Source organism: Patagioenas fasciata, chromosome 3, assembly GCF_037038585.1.
Source record: "Patagioenas fasciata isolate bPatFas1 chromosome 3, bPatFas1.hap1, whole genome shotgun sequence".
In the NCBI taxonomy this organism is placed as follows: domain Eukaryota; kingdom Metazoa; phylum Chordata; class Aves; order Columbiformes; family Columbidae; genus Patagioenas; species Patagioenas fasciata.
Window position 1 is genome coordinate 21,729,052 of NC_092522.1, and position 23,837 is coordinate 21,752,888.

General features: G+C 38.0%; 1 pseudogene; it reads right to left on the reverse strand.

Moving 5' to 3' along the window:
• Positions 1–1,777: 1,777 nt before the first annotated feature.
• LOC136099479 (CAP-Gly domain-containing linker protein 4-like) overlaps positions 1,778–23,837 on the reverse strand; it is a 32,458-nt pseudogene continuing 10,398 nt past the window's right edge.

The following is a 23,837-nucleotide window of genomic DNA, read 5'->3' on the forward strand; positions in this document are numbered from 1 at the left end:
GCTCTGATGTCCCTTTTTTTCCAGAGTTTTCTGTCTGCAGCAAGGCAGAAGAAAGCATGCAGGTGGGTGCTCTGCTAGGTGGCTTTCATGGACATGGTTTCAGTTTCCACCTGGTGTTGGACAAGGCTTCTGCAAAACTAGGACTCTAAAAGCTGTGACTTAAATACTGGACTTGTCTCCTCTGCAACACTCACAGGTAACAGAGCTAACTTCTCAGAGAAATTAGGTAATGTTTTGAAAATCTGCAGAGCCAATTTTGGATCCTTGTGCCTCAGATCTTCCTAGATAGCAGCACTTCAAAACACAGGCTTCCTGCCCAGAAAACCATTACTGTCAACATCTGGAAAACTATCCCTGAATCCAACAGGATTGAACTCTAGAAATGAGTTCTCCATCCCAGGACACTTCAAGAAAGTGACTGTCCTATTGTCACACCTGTGACCCTTCCAGCCAGTGTCCAACAAATTTTGAAAGATGTCATTGCTGAGAGCACTGAGGAAGTACCTTTTCTGAAACTGGACCCCAGAAATGTGCTGTGGCACAAGGACAAGCCTCGAAGTCTGCACAGGCAGCACAGAATTGCTGGAGACCATCTCTTTATTTATTTATAAAACAGATAATATCTATTTATATGGCTTAAGGGGACTTTGAGGATCATTTGTCTTCTTTTCTAACCAGTCCTGGGCTGTGATTGCACAGACCTCAGGACAGCACCTAATTTCAAACTTCACTGCCAGTTATTTTCAGAATCTTGTTTTATGACACAAAGTGTCCTTCTGCAAGAGCTGGAGAAAAGGATTATGGCAACTTACCTTGGATTTAAGGAAGCACAAATCCCTTCACATCACCAACTTGAAGACAGCCATCAGTAATCCCTTCTGGAACGGAGGGCATGATTTATTTCTGTTTCAGGCCACATAAATTTACAGAGCTTCTTGCTTTGGTACAGAAGATTCTCAGCTCTGTACTGATAACAGTCCTGACTTGCTCCTGTAACCTACAGTGCTAACCTACAGGCAGAGCTTTCAGGAGAAGGGTGCAGCAAGCTGAAGCTGAAGGGAGAGCACGCTGCCCCAGAACTCAGGTGGCATCTGTGCCCTCTTGGCTGCCCCTCAGACAGGACTGAATGAAGTCCTGCAGGCTTTGCTACCCGGGCCCCAGAGACTCCCACTTCCAGCTGACCTGGGTACAGCTACAGACCTGCAGAAGGTGCAGCCTGACACCCTTGGAGGAAAAAAGAGTTACCAGTGAATCAGAGCGCTCTTGGATATAACTTATTTCCATGTGGTTCTTCCTCTGTGCAAGATACACAACATAGAAATGGTGTGACTACAACCAACTGCGTGAGCTTGCTGCCTAACCCTCACGTGCCTTCTGTGGAACTCCCACCGCCCGTCAGGAAAAGCAGGTACAGCCATTCCATCGTGTCAGGCAGGAAAAACAGCAGCTCTGATAACAGGTGTTTCATCACAGAAACTGAACTGCCCACCCGGGAGCATGGTGCCGGGACAAACCAGCAAAACATGCACAAATGCTTTGTTTGACAGCTGGCGGTTTGGTACCAAACAGCAAGAAGATATAAAAACTACTGGTTTATATACCACAGTTGTTGTTCCACCCTTTATCTCATTTGCCTAATTTGTACCTAAGAACAGAAGTGAGAGGATGTACATCCTGTAACAACCTAATGGAAATTATTTTTGCCAAACTATTCACCAGGGTTTTATTTTACTAACACCAGCAAGAAACAGATATTGGACAAAGTTCAGTAGATGACTGAACATCTACAGCTTCAAATACAAAGCACTGATTTTTTTTTTTTTACATTCAAAATTTACAGCTTTTTTTATTCAGTTAAAAATTCACATAAGTTAGAATACAATACGCATTATTTTAAATACAGCTCAGGAAAAATAGCTACAGCAATATTTAAAAGAAGGTAACAGCAGCAGAATATTGTCTAAAAATAGGTTATTATGATGTAATTTAAAGTGTCACTTCTTCAAGTAGGTAAGAGCGAGCAGATCATTTAAGAATAAAATTACTGTTCTGGAACACTAAACCATCCTGATAATGTTTACATATGCTGAGCAATTAAAATACAATATATGTTTAAAACATGGACAAAATGTTAGCTGTTTTAAAAAGCTGATACGCAAATAATGTCACATCAAGGTGCGTTAACAATGCTGTACCTAAAACCATCTTTAATTTCTCATAAGACTCTTAAAATAAATTTAGACTGCAAACTGTTCCAAAGGAAACAAAAAAGAAATGTATTGCAAACAAATCAAATCATGGTAATAGCTTACTTGAAAACCCTGCATATAATCCATACCACTGGCAGGAATTACCATGCTGTATTTATACAGTCTTAATATTAATGATGAGGCTATTATGTATAGTTCCACTCTGGGTTTATTTGCATTTAAAAACTGTGATACTCATAGCCTGCAGCACACCAAACAAAAAGTCTTTAAAAATGAGGGAAAGCTCTCCAGGAGAGCGCAAAGTGCATTATTTTAAAGAGTGCTTCTTATATGTAGCTCTTTCTACAAATGCATCCAGCAAAAAGTGCTTTTTACTATAAAGACTGACATGCAGCATTATTTGTGCTTTTTTAAGGGCTTTGTATTTAATTGCTGCTGTACACTAGGATAGCCACAAATACTTCTATTTATCAGCCCTTTTGTGTTCCGGAGAGGAGAACAGGAGGGGCGAGAAGAGGAGGGATCTGAATGATAACATGTAAAAATACTTCACAACTGCTTGAAAAAATTGATCTTTTTTTTTTTGCTTTCTTATTGCTAGCAGCTGACATTGGAACTGACAAAGTGCCTGGTGACCACACTAATGTCACTCATTAACCGCCTCCTCTGTCAAAAGCGGGCAATGTGCAAAGCAGTATCAGTTCGTTACTACACGGAGGAAAATACCACATGAATCACAAAGCAGCTTCAGAGAATGTTGGTGATACTCACATTCTCTAACTGGAACATTATTCGAATAATTCAGCATCTCAATCCCAAGATGCTTTTGCAATAATCTTCCCAGTCAGAAGCTGAAGAGTGGTTTTACTTCTTAATGCGACTGAACTTTGTCTCTATATATATATTTTTATTTATGTTAAAATTTATCTTAGATATACTTATATAGAATTAATAATTTAAAAATAAGTTTGCATTCTAGATGGGGTCTTCTGTGCTTTAAATACTTATTTCCTATTGTATGAGGACATTTTGGCTCAGCAAATATCATCTACAAGTTTTGCCCCATTAATCCCACGATACGTTACTCGGCTGGGTCGAACCAAGACCCCATGGTTCAGCTTACAGGTGAAATAGCGCTTGTCCCCCACAGAACCGTCATTCTTTCCCTTGGCACTTCTGAGTTCGAGCCCCAGCCATATCCCTGGTGCAAAGTCTGTAGGACCAATGTACCTGATTGTCCCCATTTCATTGGAGCTGGTCAGAAGAACCTGAGAGCCTTCGTGCAGCTTCACCGGTCCCTCCATGGTAGCTGTAGTGGTGTTACTCCAGCTGCGCCGCAACACGGAGCTCTTAGATCTAGTTAGGAAAAAAAAGGAGGAGAAGAAAAAAAAACAAAAAAGATATTTCTTTCTATAAAGTATCCAGGCAAATCTATAATTTTGTGAAGTGCAAGGGCAAAAAAACTCAAATTCCATTCTAAAATAATTGGTTTGATCTCATGTTACTAGCAAAACATGTAATAACATCGCCAGGCTAGAGCACACAGCAGTCTGAAATGCTTGGAAAATCAATGTCCTCTCACCTGCTGCCAGGCTGTACAGTATTTACTGCAGGTGATAGTATTGGTAAATTCAGCAGTACAAAACATTGTATTTGGGGCTTCAAAGAGTTTAGCCAAAACTACTTTTAGTGTGCAAGGATCAGTCACAATCACCAGGACAAAGTGGAGGCCTTTACAAAGAGCTCCTGAACTTCACCCAGCTGTGTGAGAACACAAGAATTTGGAGCATATGCAGTGAACTGGAAAACAGTTTCAATGCCAACCTGAATCCAAGGACTGTACTCCTGGATACCCACAGAAACAGTCTACTACTGGTCCATTTTGGAAGAAAAAAAAAAAGGAACATGTAAAGATCTAAATATTATACACAAAGGTTTTATTTTGAAGAAGACACGGTAAAGCTAACAGCCAGCTCACCCAAACATTTTTAATTCAAAACACTCACCTAACAAAGGAGTTTCTTCTGTTTATCTCCTTTTGTGAAGACGCAGAAGTGGTGCTTAGACTGCGTCTAAAACCTAAGTGGAAAGGTTAAAAAGCAGTGTAGTACATTTTTATAATATCTTTATGAACTCATATTCTTTGTGGGTTTTTTTATATTCCTTCTTCTACATTTGATACACATTCTCTCCTCCAATTTGGAACTTAAGTGATGAAACTTCTCATGAAATTAAGTGCCCGTTACATTTTCAAATGTTCAGAGAGCACAGAAATGAAATTAAACAAATGGGACAAGGGTAATTTGCAGCAGTCTTTTCACAAAAAGCTGAGGTAAGGAAAAATAAAAATACTTCAAGTTTCTCACAGGAGTTTCAGTAACTGCATATAGATCCCTCCCCACACTTCATCAATCTCAGTTTAGATTAAGGAGAGTTTCAATTTATGGTTAACTCTGATTAGAATGCAATACGGTGATAAGGGAAGAGTGGCAACAGTCTTAACTCTGACAATTATTTCTGCCAGTTCAGGGTTAATAACAAGGGCAGTACTCCACAGTTCCTTTCACTGGCTACATTCTTAGGAAGGGAGCAGCCAGACTATTGGCTGGCATTTGAGTTCCTTGAAAACCCGTTGTGCTTTTGGAGAAGGGGGCTTTGTGCTGTGGGTTCTGGTTGTAGGACGGTCACCTGCCCAACCCAAGTCACTGCATCTTACGCTCCTACCTGGAAAAGTGTGATTTAGTTTACTTGATGAGGTCTCTGTGAGTGAATCCAAAGAACCTGTTAGTCTGAAAAGCAAGAACATAATGAAGAATTCATTGCAACTCAACTCTGAACTGCTGGAGTCCTTTTTGTCAAAGTTCTCATTCCTTCTCTTCTCCATCCAACTCCAGGAGACACTAAACTTTCAGTTGTAATCAGGCTGCTATGTAAGAGGTGCCTGGAGCAAACTCATTTATTCGAGTTACTTGCCTTTTATTCAGCAAGAAAGCATGTATAATTTTGAGGCAAGGTCTTTAAGTTTGGTGGAGGATATTCAGGGATAGAAAAGCAAGAACATGTCTGGCAGAATGATGAGATACAAATGCAGGAGGAAAAAGCATGGTATTCCTCAAATGTTCTTCCTGAAACCTCACAAAGAGACTACGAAGTGGTGGATGCTTAGTGCAGTTATCTGGAATGAGAACAGCATTTCCATTCATGTCCAAGGCAACCTCCTTTTATAACCAAATTCAGCTTAATGCATCAGGATTGGGTTATGGAACTAAGATTTAATGAACACAGAATGTATCAGAAATGGAGGCCCTGGATTGAAAATACCTGAACAGGTTGCAAGAGAAATAGGGAGCTGCATTTCTAATCTGCTTTAAAAAAGCTGATCTAAAACCTACTAGTTTTTTAATGGATGCTATAAACTTTCATCAACAGAAGAAAACATTTGTTTCTTCCATTTCTGCTACAAAATGTTTCTCACTGGAAACGTATTAAGAAAGCGTTTGGCGACACAAACATTACAACAGCGTCAGTGCTTACCTCTGCACACGAGATGGTGGTGCAAATATACCATATCTGGGAAGACAACTGAAGTACTGAACGCCTCCAACAGAACCATCGTTCTTCCCGTGAGGCTTGTCCAACTCAATTCCGCACCAGAATCCTACATTTCAAAACAGTAAAACCACAGTATTTCGAACAAAACACCACGGGCTTTTCTTCATCTAGATAGCTGGTGCTGTTGGCATTTATCCACATCAAGGAAAATGGTTTCTAGTTAGAAATTAAGAGTTGTAATATATATATTTATTATTATTATCATCTATGTAACTATGCAAAAACGCATATCATAACCTAAAGAGAATTATCTCTGCATTTTTGTTTGCTTTCAAGAAAATTATTGACATTTGATTTAATGCAGAAAAGGTAAACCCCTTGATATACGTACTAAAGGCAAACAGAATGTTGCTGAATGTAACAGTGGCCATTTGACAAAAAAGGAGACGAGAACAAAGAGCAGCAGTGGTTCAGGTTTTCCTCTCCAATCCTCTGACCACACGGTTTATGCCTCATCTGAGATCATCAACAGTAAAATTAAAGTTTTGATATTAATTCATTCCTTCTCTCCATCTAGCAAGTTTTAATTAACACAAATTGCAAGGCTGGTTGTATGATTTTGGGAGAAGGGTGTAAGAACCAGACCTGGCCAGCAATTCATCTCGTACAGAACACTGAGCAGGCATCAAGATGGTAATAAGCTTGATCATTCATAACCTGTGATAAATGTGAGCTAATTATGTAAAGGTGCTAAATTTCATACTCCATTAGCAGTCCTTATGCTATCCATCCCCAAAAGACTCAAAATTTAATTCAAGTCACTTGGTACTAAGGCACTGGATAAAATGGTAATTGTAATTAGCAGCCCAAGAAACGCAGGGCTGACAGCTTATCAATTAGAAGGGCTCAGAATGTCAGGTGTTGTTCCCTTCCTGTTTTCCAAATGAAATAAAGACCTGCATTGCAGTAAAAAGAAATTAAATTTAGGTAACTTCCAGAGCTTTGATCCACATTAAAATTGAAATACTTAAAAATGCATCTGTTACATTTGCTATAAATTTCTGGTTTTGCAAATGGTGAAGACTTGTGATCTTTCCATCCTCACTTCTTACAATACCATGTTTTTCTAGAAAAAAAAAATAATAATTTCTTAACTTGGAGGGAGAGGGAGGAGACTCACATTGTCCAACAGCTTTCTGATTTTACGCTTATTACAGTAAATTTGGAAAAGCAATCCTTTTCTCATTGTTTACTTTTTAAGTAACAACACGAAGGTAAGAATGATCACATGGAAGTGTAGAATCAGTTAACTGCAATATCTTAAGCAAAGACTTGCCTACAATGAAACTGGGGAAAGGGGCAAGAATGAAAAAAGTATGTAGTTTGTACCACAATCTCACATTCTGTCATTCTAACTTTTTCTTCTTTTGTTTTAAATATTGATGCCACAAAGTGTCAAGACAGAGTATTGCCGCTCACGTATCAATCAAATGACCCTCATTTAAACTAGGCACTTACACCAATACCAACTGGTTTTGCATTACTCTTGCAAGATTTTAGATAAGGACTTAAAGAACATGGACTTCAGTTGCAAAAAATTAGTATTCATAAATCAGTTTCCATAATTCAGAATAATGCAATTCCATCTGAAAACACCTGCTTTCACTGCAGTGTGGTTTTTAGCAAGGGTAAGGGAGGGAGGAACTGAAAGGGAGAAGGATGAGAGAATGGCAGTTTGGGGCTTTTTGAGATGCTCGTAACTGCTCATCTGTCTGACCTAAACACTTCTTAGTTAAGATTTAAACGTTCACAATTACCCTCTTAAAGATGCTAAAATGATAAGGATGAGACATGTATAAGACATGGTATGAGCACCAGTATTGCAAGAGAGGAGCTGTCTCAAAAAGACTTACTACAATAAGTAAGGAGTAAAGGCATGTGTTTTCAATAAACTATATACCACTTCGGAGACTAAACTGAGGATTTTCAGAAAGCTTTGTAACAATACCTACAATTTCAACATCAAAATATTTCTCCTGATTAAGATAAGTTAGTGGACAAGTAAAAAGTCATATTTAAAACCATTATTTTTCCTGGCAGTTACATTAAGTTAAAAAAAAAAAATCAATTAAATTTAGGAAAAAGGAAGGAAGAACTTTGAAACAACACAGTAAATTTAGATATTTGTTTTGGAGGGAGTGAGGAAAAAGATGGAGTTCTCTTAATGTTCACGTGCTCACATATAGGTTATTCCATATTGATTCTACAACATACGCGAAGACTATTGCAAATACCTGGTGCAAATTTTGTCATCCCACAAAATCTAACAATGCCTGTTCTCTGTCCAACCACCAGCACTCTGTCTCCAACCTGAATTTCTCCTTCATCAAAACGATTTTTTCTTGTAGCAAGAGAACTATACAACCCTGTTCAACAGAAGAACAAGATCTGCAATTAGTGACATTATATCTTTAAAATTTTAAAAATACTTACATAGTGAGCCAAAGGATTAGTAAACAGTATCTATCTTTAATGTAGTGTACCTTTAACCCATGGCAACATACTGCAAATTTTGCTTAGACAAGGAATTGCTTTGCTTCCTCATGAACTGTGGACTACAGCCTTTTCTCTGCAGTTGAAAGGCACAGTGACCAGCTATAAAAACATTTTTTCCTCTTGAATGTGTGCTAAAACCTTTTTTTGAGTTGCCCAACTCAAGTTTATGGTTAAACTACCTCCCAGGTGTCTTTCCTGAACTATCTCAGATTCTGAAACAGCAGAAGTAGTTCTACATAAGTATTCACTACAGCAGTAAACTCCCACCTGTCAAAATACACCTCAGTAAAACAGACCATACCAGCACTAATTTTAGATGAGGCAGAAGAGACTCTAGTCACTGCTTTTTTATTGCTGCTAGTTGCATTTCACTTCTTGGAGTAATTCTGTTTGCCTTCCAAGGAGGTAGTAGAAGAGGAAGAGCTGCTGTACCCAGGAAAACCTAAAAGACAGAAGTGGAAATAGTCCTTCAGAGATCATTTTTGGAAAAGGACAGATGAAGCAGAAGGGAAAGCTTCTGTATGAAGGACGTTATCTGTTCTCTGTGGTGGGCAGAATACAGACTAAAGAGCCAAAACTAGAAGTTGTTAAGCAGCACTTACACAAACACCTGTCAGGAATGAGACAGGTGCACCTCACCCAGCCTCAGGAATACGGTGATAGCTGAGTGCTGGAAGAGGTCTCCAAAAGCCCATTCTTTTTCACTCTACAAAAGTTCTAAATAGTCCCAAGCAAATTTATTAAAATATGGGAGCCTTACTAATAAGAGATCACACCACCACACTTTCAGCATCCAGCCTATTAAAGATTTGATGAGAAGTAGAAGGAAGGTGATATTATGTGAGTGAATTATTGTCTGGATTAAAGCCTACTATATTCCATTACATACTGTATTAATATTAAAAACTGTACTCTAAAGTAAGAATGGGAAATAAATCACTTTTATCTGCATTTGCAAACCCTGATGTCTAAACTGTCTGATAAGATTTATGTTCAGCTTTCCTCCTTCCTTTTCAAGGCTCTCCCCAGTTCCTCCCTTTCCTACCCTCAGGAAGGCATGCCTATGCCTCAGTTTCTCAATGTGAAAAATTTAGATAGTATTGGATAAAAGTTACTCCTGGGGAGATCTTGATGGGACACGAGAGGGAAATTTTTCACTATGAGAACAATCAGCCTTTGCAATAATTTCCCCAGGCAAGCAGTGGATTCCCCAACACCAGACACTTCTAAGTTGCCGCTGGACAGGGTGCTGAGCCATCTTTTCTAGACAGTATTTTTGCCAAGAAAGCTGGGACCAGATGACCCTTGTGGTCCCTTCCAACCTGGTAGTCTATGATTCTATGGCTTATAGAGGTTTTCAGCATTCTGAGAGGCTTAATACTTTAGGTTTCACAAAGCAAAAGAGTTAACATGTTCAATTTTTTAATCCTTCAGTTTGGCAAAACAGTAAAGAACTGCAGAACAGTAAATTCAGTGGGTCAAAGCAAAAGCTTAGGTACTTGGAGATATCAATCTAAAGACTGAGATATTGGCTGCAGCTGTCCTACAATGAAGAAAATGCAAATTACTAAATGATTGGTGACTAAACAGGCAACCTTCAAGTCAAAGGTATTATATAAATATTCACCTGCGTTTGTGAACACATACTGCAAGTCCATATTTAAAAGTCAGTCCAGTAATGGATTCACTGGAGGTCAGACCATCACCAAGCACTTTTACATGAGTGTAACAAAAGCTGCTGAAACTAAACCAGCCATTGAGATGCTTCATTTTGTAGGAAATCATGGGGCAGGAGAAGGAAGAACAAAAGGGACTTCAGCAGGTCTTACAATCTACTTCTCTTCATCAGGCAAAACACCTGTTTGTTAGCTCACTCCTGAGAAGCGAGTGTTTGACCTGTTCTTAAAAATCTCCCATCAGGGCGATCTCAGGACTTGTCAGCAATATATTTCACCACATCATTATCTACACTGTTCAAGGGATTTTTTTTCCCCCCTAATATAAAGGCCTAAATTACCACAGTTTTAGCTCAAGATTTCTTACTCTTGTTACACATGTTGTTAATCACACAATCACAATTCCAACAGTCTCTACTCCTAAGTCATGTTTTATATCTCCAGTTACTGTGGTGGCTTCTCTGAATTCTCTCCAGATGACTCGCATCTTTTTGAAATGTGGTATTTAAAGCTAGATCTGTATCCTAGCAGAGACCTTACCTGTGCCAAGTGAAGCATCCAGGTCACTTTGCATTACCTCATGGCTGACAGCCCATCGAAGTGTGCTTCCCCTTTTGCAACGGGACAGCATAGATGACTCTCGTTTACCCTGTAATCCTCAGTATCTCCAGGTCCTTTTATGCAGAATTATTACTGGGCATATCATTTCCAGGGTGTATTTATAGAGTTGACTGTTTCAGCCTTGCTCCAGAACTTTGTAGTTGGCCTTACTCCTCTCCATCTTTTTCCCTCCCCACCATCCCCCCAAGAGTTTTTCCAATTTGTCAAGGGTTTCTGGGGAGTTTGTTTAAAAACAAACAAACAAACACCACACAACAGAGTCAGCACAAACTCCAGGAAAACCCCAAGCTGAACTACTTTCTAAGTTGGATTTTTCTAAAGGTTCTGCACCTGCTTTATAGCAGTATCAGCTAAACCACTAAATCACAAAATGAGGCTTCACATCACTTACAGCCTGTGAAGCCTTTGGAGTCCTATTAATTGCAGATATCATATATCCATCAAACACAGACACTATCCTGCCAATTATTTTCATCGCATGACCAGAACCTGAAGACCAAGCCATTAAGCGCCCTCCATGAACAAAATGTTGGAAACCTCTGTCTACACAAGTTTTCTAGCTCACCTCTGAAAAAGTACCTGATTGGACAGTACTTAAATACCTTACACTGGCCTCTTGCCCAAGTCTCTTCCTTACAACTGCTCACTGACAGAGGATATAAAAAGGTGCTTTTCTTCAAAGAAGGTATACTGAAATTCACACTTCAAGTTATTCAAAGAAATATTGCTTTTACCAACATTCATAGTATGATTCTAAAGAGAAAACCTCAAAGGAAACTGGATTGTTACAATTCGTTAAAGACAGCCCTGAAAGCGACGTCCCTTTATGTTTTCATTTGGCAAACAACATACTGATGCAATAGAAGTCACTATCCCATTCTGAAACTAGATAATTGCAGAGGATGATTTGTATGTAAAAGGAACTTTTGAAAATGCTAGAGTTTCATTTTTCATATTTGAAGTTCGTTATTATGAGGCTTCCATGATACAATGCCAAGACTGTTAAGTACTGTTAGATGACAACACTTTATAATACAAGTGTGAACATACAGATACAGGAGAGAAAAAAAATTCCAACAGAAGATGTGCACGACTCTTCATTAAAATCTAGGCAGTAACGACACAGGGCAAAAGGTCTCCTCCCCTCAGAAACCCTAGAAGGTAACTCTGCAGATCCTCTGGAAAATCATTCACTACGAGACAGCTTTCAGCTCTAAGGGCTTGTCAATATTCTTGGCCACACATATGGACCAAAGCTGTTATCAAACCAACACAGAACGCCAGCCAAACACCCACACAAATTACTCTTGCTCCTGGGAAAATAAATGTGTACAGCGTGCTTGGGACTTGAATACAGACAGGCAGGGAAACTCTTTCCTATAGATAAAGGACTTTTTCAGAGGTATGGCAGTAATAATACTTCCTCTGGTCTACTCAAAATTTTTCTCAAGATGTTAAAAAAGTTTTAAAAATTTCATTACCGTCTTTTGCAGGTACAGCTTTGCCCCTTTTAGGAGTCATAAAGTTGGTTTCAGAAGCACTGTCTTTTTTTGGCATATTTAATCCTATAAAAAATAATATATACAATTAAATATATACATCCTAACAATGAAAAATAATTTTACAGGTAAGTCATACACAACAAACATTTGACAGATCTGCAGATGAGCGGATGCATGGATAAAACAGACAGAACCGTACAATTTCTTAGACTCTTGATAAATGGGTAAGACAAGACTGCAAAATTGTTCTGATGGATAAGCACAAACGTTTAAACCCCTTAACACATTAAACCAGTGCAAACTATCTTGACCAACAATAAACAAATTATCTGAAAATTATTAATGTTTATATTGAAGGAGCTTTACTTAAATTTTTGAAACATTTATATTTATTATATATGCAACATACACTTTCATAGTACTTAAGGTATACTATTCACTAGGATTAATTTCGCAATTTCTGCATTAAAGATTATGCATAAAAGTTTAGAGATCAAATCTTCAGGCTGTCTACAAATACTGAAGTATGGCAATAGCATCTCTTAGAGCAGAAATGTTGTGATATGCATGTGAACTAGTATTGCCACAAAGTTATAATTTGTGAACAGTCATTTTGCATTTCTGACAGTTTCCTACCCTAACTCAATGAAGAACAAGCTTATCTATGATGAATCCTCTCCCATCATGAAAGAAAAATCGTATCTTTTTTATGTAACTATTTCTCTCAGCTTAATTCAGCTACAGGGAGTGAAGTAGTTCACAAATCTATTATATTTTCAAAAATTGTATAGTTTAGCCATTAAGGCATCAGAGCTAAAAACTAGTGTTTGTGACAGATAACATATTTCTCAATTTGATCACAATAATCCTTTTTCTAAAAACATGAAAAAGACCTATTATCATCAATTTGATGGATTGTTCAAATCCAGTAGAAACAAATCGAATTTGAAAATCATATACAGTATTATATTTTACTTTGTAGATATGATTATAAGCTGAAAAAAGCGTATTATTTTTTCTTGGATCATTGCAAACCAGTGTATCGCAGGGATGAAGTTTAAGAGAAATAAATGTAATATGGAGATGGATGTAAACGCTGCAAAACAAAGTTCTGCCTCTGCAGCCTTATCCTCCCACTCCAGCCTGTGGATCAGCCAGGCACATTAAATGCTAATGGAAATTTCAACACAAGAACATCTTATAAACGGCAGCTTCCAGATGACTGTTAGTGGGTGTAACTCTGCTGGGCAGATGATGCATAACTCACTGATTTTTTACCTAAAGCAAGCATCAAATGTTTAAAATTTACAAAGACACAAACGCACCTTTGTGACAGAAACTGCCCGGAACACGCTGTCTGTGACAAAGGAAACAGTGCTGCTTTCCATTTTAGATTAGTGAGTTACAATCAGTTCACAATAAACTGAATCAACCATTGAAAAATACTAAATAGAAAAGTCAGCTCAGATCCGCTCCTCATTTTTCTGAGAAGCTTTTTATGCAGGATATCCATTTATAAATAGCTTAAATCTTGTGCTAAATGTAAATACACATAATTAGGGCTTGCTTCCCCCTCAATCTATGTAGGGAAGAGTTACACAAGTCATCCAAAATGCTGCCAAAACCCGTCTTTTCTACCAGCCTGGCACATTCTCTCTGTGCCCTGCATATCACTGGTAAAGAGCAGAGTGTTTTAGGGTGCTTGAGTAAATTCCATGAGAATGTGTGCATATCTTCCATCCCTTAGCATGTCACCTAAACAGGGTTTGGAAGGGAAAAGAAATGCTAATGTAATATGCTTAATGGCATCATCATGTAACCAGCCAGACATGGGGCCAGGCTATGCATGGTGGGCACTGTACAGAGCAGGAAAGAGCCTGAACTCCAAACACCTGGGAACCTAAACAGGTGAGAAAAGATGCAGCATTCTTCCTTCACAAGAAGAGAATTCAGAAGGATTGAATAATTTGAATTAACTACTAAAAGACTAAACCAGAGACTGAGCCTAGAACTCCAATGAGTAGACCAAAGCCTTATTACAAGGACATCTTTCTCTTCTAATTCCCCTCTGGTCTTACTCAGATAAATTAATTAGCAGATAAAATGCAATCCGTTAAATAGTTCCCTGACCATTTTGCCAGAAAATAAACTACATTTCTTCAATTTCTATACATAAAATTGTCATAGATTAGTTTCTAGATTTTCACTGATTTCAGTGAGAAGTTTCAAATGACCCAGGATGATCTTAATAAATGAAATCACATTAAGTTTAGACATTTAACTAATATCACAGTCAATCAAAAATTAACTTTAAAGGCTTGAGAATAAACGTTGAACTTTTTTTTAACAGACTATAAAGTCTAGTCTATAAAGACTAGAACTTCTTATAGTACATCAGACCACTATAATCACTAAGCGACTACACACCATCTCCTTCCAGTGCCGGTTTAAAGGCTAGTGAATGAGAACACATAGCTAATGAATATCAACTTCTCATCCCAAGTGATGAACTAAAAACAAACAAGTATTTTAATATCAAAATTTATAAGATTGGTGGTAATTCTTGAACATTAGTATCCTTCTATCCTGTCTCAACACACAAGTAAATACCCACCAGAGTTCACTTTGGAAGTTATGTGCGTCACGTCTATTTTCTTGGATTTGACCAAAGGTGAAGACCGCGTGGAAGAACTTCGTAAAGAGCTTTTTTTGCGATCGGAAGCTTTGCTTATTTTAGAAAGAGGTGCAAAGATACCTGGAGAGAAAATCGGATGTGCCAAAAAAAAAATCAGGAGTAAAAATAATGTAACAAAACTTTCCAGCTACTATCTCTTACACCATTAAGTTTGGGTTTTGTTCAGCTTGTTATGCTGCTGAAGCACTTGCAGGGTAGGAAGAACTACCTCAAAGGAACAGTGAAACCAAGAGACTTATCAAGAAACTTGAACAGAGTAATTCAGGAAGGCAGTAAAACTATCGATTAGAATCTCCTTTTTGTCCTAATAGTAACATTCAGTCTCCACTGTTACAAAATGCAAGACTTTGTATATCTGTGAAATACCAATTGAAATACCTCAAACTGGAAGTTAGAAAACAGCTACAAGTGTGAGCCTCTTAAATTAAAAGGAAGACAAAACAGGTAAAGAAACATGGGCCATTACTGTTACAACACAAACAAATAGCGTCAACAATACAGATGGGAAAACAAGAAAGACTATTACCTTACACTTTCAAAGAAGTAACAGGAAATTTTGACTAGTTGGTTGTTTGAGTCGTTTTGCAAATAGTTGCAGCTAAAAAACTACACGCAGCTAAAAGAATCAATAAAACAAACAAAGCAAGCACTACAAAGAAGAAAAGAAACACAATCCATTATCTGTATTTATTCTCTCATATCTTCCAATACTTTTTTTAAATTCAGGTTTCAAAATAATTTAAAGAAAAATATTGAAGGTCATACCGCGTTTCGGTGCACACTTGAAGTATTGGACTTTTCCAACGCTTCCATTGTTCTTTCCTTCTGGTTCATCCAGCTCCACGCCAGCCCACTGGCCACTGGCAAATTCTGTTGTGCCACAAAATCTTAATGTACCAACCTAAAGCAAAAGCATCAACATAGAATGACTTTGCTAAAAACTTATTGTCCACGAGGACATAGTCTAGACTACAAAGAAGAAAGCAAGTCACCACCAAGCTTTCAACCAGAACAGAGAAACGCAAACATAACAATCTCCCTTGATTATTGACATTCCTATCTTTGGATGCCAGCCACTGCATGTTCCAAAACGCATTAGTTTTTCTGCATATATTTTTGTATCAAACAAATGCAGAGGTTATTGACAGATCTCATAACAGGCAACAATGAGACACCACTACTGTACAATACAGCTCCAAGTCAGTAAGATACAGCAGTATATGTCTAACTAGAAGTTTTACTTCCAGTGCCTTCCACGACAATAGTTCCAGAATCACAACTGGGTGTCTTGCTGAACTGGACATTCCATGGAAATACTAGATTAAAAACTCCATAAATATATATTTGTGTGTATAAATATAAACACATATGTATTCTTATATATATTGCAAAGGTTAAAGGGTAAACTTCAGAGCATACTTAATTTTTTTCTTTGGAAAACATTCAAAAATCTTTTATTCCATCTGTATGATGGAAAAAAATTTAAAAAGGCAGGAAATGTTCTAACATTTTTTGCTGTTGCAATATATACTATATAGACTCTGAACAGATAAGTATATCAAGAATATCAAGACAGACCAGTCCTGCCAGTGGGCCTCAGTCTCCACAAATATGCATTATAAGCTCACACACTTCATCCAAACGGAGGAGGAATAACTAACAGAGGTGCATTTAGCACAGATTTAAATTCATTTTTATATTTGATTTTTAAATTAGTTTTAGTAATAAAAACCTTTGATCTTTCAGTTGCTCAGTTTTCATTTACCTCATGTGACCTTAATACTATTAGTTCACTTTTACCATGACTGCACTGTCCAATCCACCCTCAGATATTACAAAGACAGAAACCCTTTATTTTCTTTACTACAAAAACTTCCAGTTACTCTTTCTTAATGTTCTGTAAAGAAATAAACGTGATCCGGACCCTATTCTTCTTTTACTCTGAAGGTCTCTTTTAAACTTGATTGTTATAGGCAAGTACATCACACTAATCTAGACCTAGATGTTTTCAGGCCCAAGTACAAGCACAGATCAAATTCAGCCAGAGGAAGCCTGGCCAAGCGGCCCAACAGATTCCTCTACTCTCCAGGCACCAGCCAAAGGGCACATACTGGGCAGAGGAACAAGAGCAGCAGGCATCTGAAACAGGAGATGGAGTTGGCAAAGCTGACGCTCCAATTTTGCACAAGCCCTAGGACTTGTGCAAGCAAGGAGCAAAGGATATCTCGCACAGGAGAAACGGGCCAGGAACAGGAGGAAGTTTTCTCCCAGCTGTTAGTTTCCCTGCACTTGCATTTTCATTGAATGTCGGTTTGATAAGATATAATCTAGCAACAGCAGGAGCCTGTGAAGCTGAAGGGACCTCAAATCACATACACAAACACGTGCTTACACAGCTTCCTACCCTGTAAGACAACTAGAATGACAGGCACAGTAGGAATCGAGAGAGGAATCCATTTTCCCTCTGGCATCTGCTGTGCATGGCTTTCAAGCTTCATTACAGCTGATACGTTAGGAGACTGCAGAAGCAGGAATGAGCACAGGAATCCGTAAATATTGCTCGTAAAAATACTGCCATCCCAGCGCCCTCATCCCCGCTCCTGTATTCCGGAAATGAGAACTGATCCAAGAGGACATCAAGAATCGGGCACCATTTTCATCATCCTGTTCACACTTTTGCTCTACCCTGCATTTGTGAGTATAAAAGGGGAGGGGAAGACAGGGCTGAGATCCACATATTCATTTGGACAAATGGAGAAAGGGAGTGGGAAACAATGTGGGAGTAATGCAGAACCACTCCTCACATACAAAGACAGGAAGAGAGGAAAGCAGAGGTGGAAAAGGAAGACCAAAAAGCACAATCATAGTTTTGGTTCCCTTAAAAAAACTGGAAAGCCCTGCTGGCCTTTGCCAACAGAAAAACAGCCTCCAACAACTTCTTAAAACCACTGTAATAGTATATTCAATTAAAAAAAAAAAAAAAAAGTAACAACCAACCAAACCCAGGAAGCTTTATCTATACACAGTAAGCACATTACAGTACAAACAGTACCATGGGCTTTACTTGGAGAAAAAAAATACAGAAGAGGACTAATTTCTTCCCTTTTGTGCTATAAAGCCTCCATTAACTCGCAATTACATTATCTCCTCTTGCTTTCAGTGTGCAATGACTTTCTGTAAAAGAAACTTCCATGAACTTCTACTGCCTTTAAAGAATAAGCGCCTTCCTGTATGTACTTCAGTTAGAATGCATTCTGCATAGTTACTGATTCCTTTACTTTTCCTTACCCAGTTTCAAGAACACACCAAATGACAATACAGAACGGAAGCTGCTTCGTGCTCTCGGTGTGGTTCACTGTAGAACACTTCAGTTGTGACAATTACAAATCTGAAGTTAGGCTAGAAAACTTATTAAAGCTACTCAAACAAATTTTGCTCACAAATGCCTTCCGTATTTACCAGAAAAATATTTGAAATCTTCAAAAGAGTTCTGGCATTCCTAATTCATTTCAGAGCCCTTGCCATCAGAACAAATAAAAGGTGTGACTACTAACTGCAATATCAATGTTGCATTTTGCAAATACATTTTTTAAAATGTGTCTAGCAAAGTAGCTTCTTAAAAGCTATTCACATTGGAGCTGTACCAGAATTAGCTACATTCTTACACTTGCACAGAATCACGTATTATAACAACGCTGTTGGCACAGCATTGCTTCAAAGATTTTAGCTGCATTGCACCAGTGAAATTGGGTTACTACAGCAGAAGCAGAATCAAAGTTTTCTTTTACTGCCTTCTGGAAACTATCAGGGGTAATTCACAAATGCATACTCAGAACTGAAAGCTGGGTAACACACAAAGTAATCTGTAAATTTTACCATCATTTTGATGTGACACCAAAAATGTTAATAAAATCTGAGCCACATTGATGTACTACAGGAGAACTGTTAAAAAAATGTTTACAGATACAAAATGCAGTCTGTGCCCTTCAAAACAGCTTTTCATAGTAGTGACTGTAACAAATAACTGTTCAGCTTATTACTATCTGTAACTAGATGCTTACTGCCATACAGAGTTCATACCTTCCATAAAGTATTTTACACCCTCAAATTTGAGGTATGTCTCCAAAGGGGTAAATAAATTGACTGTCTAGAAATCGTGAAGGTAGTATCAGGCTGGTTATCATACCTTCTGTCCTGCAATAACAACACGATCTCCCAGTTTCAGGCCAAGCGATAAAAGCATGGCCTTGCCAGTGACGTGATCGTAGTTTGGAATCATGGCTTTTGAAATGTCACATGAGAGAGGCACTGCATCCAGCAATATCTGCTTGATTTCTTTTGCGCTGGCTGCTGCATCTGCCATTTCCAGGGGCATATCCACTGGATCAGGCACCACATCCGCTGGAATCTGCCCTTTGTCATTCTGTAGAAACATAACATAGCATAGGACTTTGTTTTGTGACAAAGATACACCTGGTTAGCAAAACTATAGTAGCTTATGAAGTTCATTAGATATTTGATAATATAAACAGTTATAAAAACATCCACATTTTCACAGAAGGATACCAAAACAGCCTTAGATATACAAACTAGCATTTACAGTGACTTATTTTCAAAAGTGCTAAGTTACCGAAATTTTACTTTAAAGAACATTATTGCTACTCAGAACACATGAAAAGCACACCTGTATGTATACATGTAACTTAACATAGATTTAGAAAAGTAAACAAGAATTCTAGTCTGTAATACCAATACTGTAATGTCAATACTTCCCAAAGAATTTAGTTTTACTCAGTGTATAGCTTATTCCTTGATGAGGCTTATTCCAAGTGTAAGAATTTAATTAATACATATTGCATGCACAGACTATACAAAGTTGATATCTCATATAAATACTTGAATAAAGCTGTTCAGATTTAGACATAGACTATTGTGTCAGAGATGAATGCAGGAGAGAGTCCTTTCCAAACACTTCCCATTCCCAGCAGGCAGTGACTGTGACTCCCCTGTGTCCCAGGTGAGACTGGCCCTTGGCCAGAGCTGCTGGAGTACCAGCTCACCTGGAGACAACTCGAACTCCAGGCCACAGCCAGACTGCAAGTGCAGTGTTGGGCTGCCAGGCTGCTATGATGGCAAGTTCTGCCCGCAATCTCTTCAGCGAAGGCATTAGTAACAGATCTTCACCTATCTGCCAATTTTCACAGTCTGTGGAAACATAATTATCTTGGTCTTCCAAATTTGTCTCAGCTGAGCCCCTGGATTCAGAAATTACCAGAAACCCAATGAGGGAATGACATAGAGTAAGACTCTGTCTGCTTTGCTCCCTTAAAAAACAGACTGAAAGCTCAACCTTCCCTGAGCCCCTATAAATCTCCCTGTCTCATCCTTAGAAAACTATCATCCTTACTCAGCATTTACACTGCTGTCCTCATATGAGCAAGCTCTACACACTGTCTCTGGTCAGAGCTTTATCATGGGATTGAAGAATCAAATACCTATCATTTTCTAAAAATCTACAGTCATTCCATAAGTAAAAGTTCAGCCCCATTCAAGTCACAGTACCTTAAAACCACGATATAGCCAGGTTAAGGTTGAGCTGGCAGCTTGTTTTGAGTTTTTAGTCATCACATGAGCGATTGTTTCAGTCACACCAGTCCTGCAAATCTTTGTGTTACCACAGGGCACGGGACCGAGCACAGGCAAGGCAGCAAAAGTGGGCACCATGGCACCAGACTGGTTTTCTCAAGGGCAGCTTCACCAGCTCAGGCTTGTGCAACTACAAACCAGCACTCCCTGGGACAACAGCCTTTCAAACATACAGCTGCCATGGAATTTGAAACATGTACATGCACTCAATAGTAACGAAACAAAGGAGAAAAACAGCATTTTTAAATTATCTAGATTGAATTATCATGAAGAACTACTGTATGAACAATGATGTTCCAGAAGATTTCATACCATCAGTGATACATAAAATAATGGCTTTTGAATAGCTTTAAAACAACCATGATTTCTCATTTAAAAAAAAAAAAAAAGAAGAAAACGGAGAACTGAAATAATGCCTATGCTAAAAAAAAACAAAACACCAAAAAACAACAACAACAAAAACCCACAACACTAAAAGCCAAGATTTGTGGCTACACACACAGCAGCATTTTATACTATGACTCACGCCAATTATTTGGTTAGTAAGTGAAGCAGTTAATGTTTCTTCATTACCAGTTACTTATGCTAAGACTAAGTCCACTGCTAAGCGATACACTGCGTTTCTGGAAGTCACAGAGTGCACTGCTGTATTTCTGAAAGATCCACCACTGCCGTGACAACCGTTGCAAGACACAAAGGAGTATTAACAAATGAAAGTCCAAGCAACAAACAGAAGAACACCTTGACAGCTATTTGAACTACTGAACTAGACCATGACACAAAGCCAAACTTCAACACAAGAGTATGAGAAAGCATACAAAGTTACAAATAATTTTTCTGAGGCACTATCACTCCATGTAACATACTTTCAGCTAACCAAAACCCCACACAGACTGTTCAGTCTATCCACTTATTCACTTTTTGGTGAATCTACAGCCTAACTCCTTACCCTAAAGGCAGGATTTGCTCCATGTTCCAGCAAGCACTTGACAGCTCCTGTACACAGGTTAAATGCAGCAATATGCAAAGCTGTTCCAAAATCAAAATCACTACAGGTGGCATCCACATCTGCAATTAAACATCACATGTGAGGTATGTAAGTGTTATGTGAACATTTCACTCTACAGATTGTTTGAGAGGACATTAATTTATTACAGTTTATGCTAACATGTATACAGATACCATTAGTTATGTACCAAATGCATATAGGAAGTGATTCTACATAGAATATCAACTTTAACTGCATCTGTTTATTCACACCATGAATCAATCTGGAAGATGAGCATTTCCTTTCATTCATTTTATAATACTGATGACTTAACTGCAAAAATGTTGCTATCAAGATACCCAATCTACTGTGCCAACATTAACAAGTTAGTAAATTTAGGTTTGCATGTAAATTAGTGTTTCAGAAAATATTTCTATTTTATTGTTTCTAGGTATCAAATTTTAAAATGAGAGGCATCTTCATCCAGTTGTTTTCCTTTGTGAGCAGGTAGTGGGGCAAGCAAAAGCTTACTACACCTCTGCTTTACATTGATTTAGTTACTAATGGCCAAGAACAAAGTAAGAGCTAGCAATTTTTATAATTTGTTTTCAAAGAATTGCATTCTGAAAGGTCTTGCACTGATAGTTTGGAAAATAGAGCACTGTATTTGTCTAGAAGATATTTAGCATACTACTTATTTCCATCAATTGTTTCCAATGTATCTTTCAATCTGCTATGAAGTTATTACTGTTCTATAAGATTGAAGTTTTAATGCCTATTTAGTCTTTGGCTCCTCTCCTAAACTATGCAAGAGATGCCAATTTGAGTCAATTATGTATATGACCATTTATTAAAAATGCCAACTGATTTAATACACAACCCAAAAGCCAACAAGTCTTAGACATAATGTTCCAATTTGAAATACTGGTGAGGAACATAAAACTTTCTACCTCAGGGTTGTACAGTCTCCTGGTATTTTCCAGTTACAGTCTCTATCACAAATAGCACTAGCCTTTCTCACAGTGTGATAAAGTATATCCCAACTGTATCAACATCCTTATATAGTTATACTAAATTAATATTTTGAGGGCAAATAAAGCATCAACATATATAGAAGGCAGATAAATACATCTGTGTATATATATGTCAACCTTATACACTAGAAAAGATTGATTCTGAATTTTATAACGATCAAAGGTAAATTTTTAACAGTTTTACAGTTGCACCAGTATGAACACAAACTTAGCTATTTTAAATTTAATTGGCACATGCACAAAAAAGACTGCATTGACATCACAGCTACGTATGCAAATGTACCTTTTACAGATCAAATGTCAAATAACTATTGCCAGTTTAAAACTCAGTAGAAGCTGTGCAGTTGTAAACAACCACTGGAAACTTCCATGTTTGATAAGGCTATCAAAGCATTTTCTGCACACATAGGAGGAACCAGTTTGCAGAGATGCTGATCAGTAACATCAGCTACTGAGTCAGCAACAGCTGTACATACTCCTATTTTTAAAAGTAACTGATATATAGGTTTATGGGTTTGTTTTTTTCAAATTAGACTACTATGACTTCCTCAGACTTGCAAGCTTCACACTTGGAGTTTGTAAACCCTGTTTTCTTACACCTTTGTTCTATGTCTAAGTTGGCATAGTCCATGTGACAAAAAGAAACACATATATATCAAATGTTATCCAGTAACTATGCCCAAACTATCTATGGAATATTAATATGCAGCAATAGTCTGTCATTAGCAACCCATGCAGGTTACAGTCACTCCATAATGGTACCACACAACATTTCTAATTCTTAAGCTTTTAACAATTTTTCTATTTAAAACCTTTAAAAATCTAAGATCAAATTAGCTCTCTATTCTAACCATCGAGGAGTAAATCTGTATAAAGAATTTAACTGCAGAATGTCATAAAGGACATAGTTTAGCGGTAAATGAAAAGGAAACATCTGTGGTACCAGCTGTTTCACAATGGGTGCCTCAGAGTCAGTACAGCACTGTCTTGAGGAGCTATTTATACATCAACCATTTTTTCTCCAGTTCAGCATGAATCCACCCAAGGCACTTTTGCCTTCTCTGTACATGCTCCCTTCTCTGAAAACTGCCTGATGTAGTATGGAGCTAAGATTATTCTTTCTGTTAATTCAGACCATCCATTGTTTCCATGTCACAGCTAGGGCAAATCATTTGATGCATTTTCTGAGACTTAAAAAAAAAAAAAAAAAAAAAATCATCTGCTGATCCAAGAGTTACCAACAAGCAAAGCATTTAACCAGAGTAGTTTCCTTGGAAATCTGAGCAAATCCCCATCCCTTCTGTAGGCACTGCACAGGAGACGAGAACACCAAATACAAGTGAGGTCTGAAAGAAGA